Source organism: Diabrotica virgifera, chromosome 5 (genome assembly GCF_917563875.1).
Source record: "Diabrotica virgifera virgifera chromosome 5, PGI_DIABVI_V3a".
In the NCBI taxonomy this organism is placed as follows: Eukaryota; Metazoa; Arthropoda; class Insecta; order Coleoptera; family Chrysomelidae; genus Diabrotica; species Diabrotica virgifera.
Genome location: NC_065447.1, coordinates 179,698,816 through 179,701,800, shown reverse-complemented (window position 1 = coordinate 179,701,800; position 2,985 = coordinate 179,698,816). Strand labels below are relative to the sequence as shown.

Below are 2,985 nucleotides of genomic sequence, written 5' to 3'. Positions count from 1 at the left end.
TTAATAAATTCAAAAGAATTTTCAATTTAAAACTCATTATTTTTTATTTAACTTTAATATCATTCTAGATATCCTCATATTTTGAAATAAAAAAATTCCCTATATTTTACGAATAAAAAATATTCATACAGAAGTAAAAACTTCGAGATATATTCTGGTATAAAACCGTTTATTTAAAAACTATTTAAATTGTTATGGATTGCAAAACGTTTTCGTTATATACAGAACATCTTCAGTGCCTAGAATGGAGTATTTCCACGTTAGTTTAAAGCAAAAGGTTAAAATTGTGAATGTTAGAATGGAAAAATGTGGGAATACGTACATCCTGCCGAGTAGTTTGAAACTAGCACACTGTATATAGTGTTAACTCCATCATATATGGTTTACAGAATATAATATATTAAAATTTTATGACTACAAGTCGATGTTAATAGATATAGTGGAACACATGCTAAAAGGGTGCCATGGTTCCCTGCTCGAAGATGCTAGGTACTTGCCAATTCAATGGGCACAGACCAACTGAGAAATTAGGAAGTGGATATACAATTTGACAAGAGTGACATGACATGACAAGATGAAACCAATTTTTTGGTTAAAGCTTAATTTGATTTTGGATTTTTTAGTAAAATGCAAAGGTTGTTAATAAATGTCTGAAAATGTAATTGAATTATTTGAATAATAAAATCTACTGTAAAGTTTAAATTAGCAACTGTCTATTCCAGAATAACTTATAGATTTATTAAATTTAATGTAGATATAATTCATGGTTTAAGTTGTGACGGCATCGAATGTGAAATGACGAGATGAAAGTTAAATTTAGTTGAAACAAGGAAATATACTACATAATAAACGATAATTGAACTTGCGTGGAAAAAAACGAAGCTAAACAAACCAAAAAACCATAATTTAAGAGTATTTTTATGTGATGTACTGTTGGTTGCCTAACAAGGCAAGCTGGCAACAGGTTGAAGGTAAGCGGTAGAATATTGCGAGAAAACAGTATATATTGGGATAAACCGTAATCGTACCCCCTCCTAACTGCCAAAGTGTCATGGCCGCCGTCGGGACCTATTGTGCTGACATTTACAATGTTTACATATAGAAAAGTTTGTTTTTTTCTGCTTATAATGCCGTTTTCTAAAGATATTAGTGAACAAAATCGATTTGCTAACAATATTTAATATATTTTAAATGTGCTAAAATTGGATTCAACAGCAAAAGTCGCATAAATAACATATAAATAACGAATTTGTTTACCTATTACAAATGGGGTTATGTGGTTGTAACTGTTTATTTTGGGAATAAAATGAAAATGATCAATTAAACGACTGGAAAACTGTAAGTATTACAATTAAAACATGTTTATCCTATCACAAGAGTTCACTTCATTTTAAGAAAGCTAATTATTATTATACAATAGACATTTATAAACTGCCAAGTACTTTTAAGGTTACTTTTGATCTGTTTTCAAAGCTTATGATTAAATGTTACCTCTTTATTAATTAGATTTGCCAACAAAAGATGCATGATTAAGGCCAAATGCAATTCCTTTGCTAAAGTCATAAAAAAAGTACCAATACAGTTAAAAAAATTATTTTAAAAAGGTCTCTCAAAAGACATGAAAATATACAACAACTCAAAAAACTAGAGAATGTAAAGAAAGCCAGGTTATTGGAAATGGAATTCCTGTTTAATTGAAAGCCAGTAAACTATCCAAGACTTTTCAGAATCAAATGTGTCAACTTGTAAAACGATTCTTCTGACATTTTTAGTAAAAACCAGATTATCCTCAAGAAAAATTCTGTTTTAAGTGAAACTCAAAGTCATATATATAAATATTATTTAGTGAATGTGTCATCTTTGAATGAAACAAATTTTTTACCTAAACAATTAAATGTATGGATCTAATTAAAAACAATGCTGAATCAAGTACAGTAGAAATACAATCCTTTGAACTTCTAAATGTGATTGTTAAAAGTGTCGAGATAGCTACTGCATAGGGATTCGAAAGGGATAGACTTGTTATGAACGCACTTGATCATGTACTTCTTACTGTTATAAAGTTGAAACAAAACTTATTTTAAGCTTTTTTATCAGTCACTTTTAATTGTGTATCAACTTTACGTGGTACATCGTGCAAAAATTGCTAAAATGCAAACATTATATTTATTTTCTGTGTTACATTGGATAGTATGATTGAATGTCTTCCTCTTTTAGATAGTGAAGTGAAGAACATCTTGAAGTTCCAATGATGTTTCAAGATGAGGTAAATCGAAATAATTGTATGTTAGAAGGACAGAGAATATGAAGAAATGTTATTGCTGCATATTTAGTGTAGTGAAATACAAACTTCAAACATTATAATATATTTTTTGATTTCAAACATTTCATATGATTATGAAAGAACATCTTTCTTTTTAAAACAATGAAGAAGTGAAGAACATAATAAAGTTCCAACGAAAATGATTCCAGATGAGGAAAATCGAAATAATGGTTGTATGTTACGTGTATAGAGAATACGAAGAAATGTTATTGCTGCAAACTTAGTGTAGTGAATTAAAAACTTATTGTCAAATACAAATCAATTTATTTCATACTTTTATAATATATAGTGGTACAATTTTATATGTGTTCAAATAAAAATATTAATAAATAAAATACAATAAACACAAATCATGTATATCTTACAATGAATTACAAAATCAAAAATTAATTACAAAAATATCAAAATAAATCTAAAATATTAAAAAGTAACCCATAATTTTTATAGTACCTACATACTTTGGTTGGTACTCTAATAATTTGGAAATCCATTAAAGTTTGTAGATGGAAATTGCAGGTATCTAAAAAATATATAAAGTAACTCAACAATCTCTTTTCAATTAGGGTTGCAGTTGATAAAGATGAATGACCCTTGCTCGGGAAATCAAATGTATCTAAAAAAAATTAAGTAACAGCTTTCTAACAAAACAATCTTAGCACTAA

General features: G+C 27.9%; 1 long non-coding RNA gene across 1 annotated transcript; it reads left to right on the top strand.

Annotated features, from left to right (window-relative positions):
- Positions 1–1,007: 1,007 nt before the first annotated feature.
- LOC126885228 (uncharacterized) lies at positions 1,008–2,673 on the top strand. Its single transcript, XR_007698340.1, has 2 exons — positions 1,008–1,338; positions 2,218–2,673. It is a non-coding gene; the product is annotated as an uncharacterized LOC126885228 (long non-coding RNA).
- Positions 2,674–2,985: the final 312 nt, after the last annotated feature.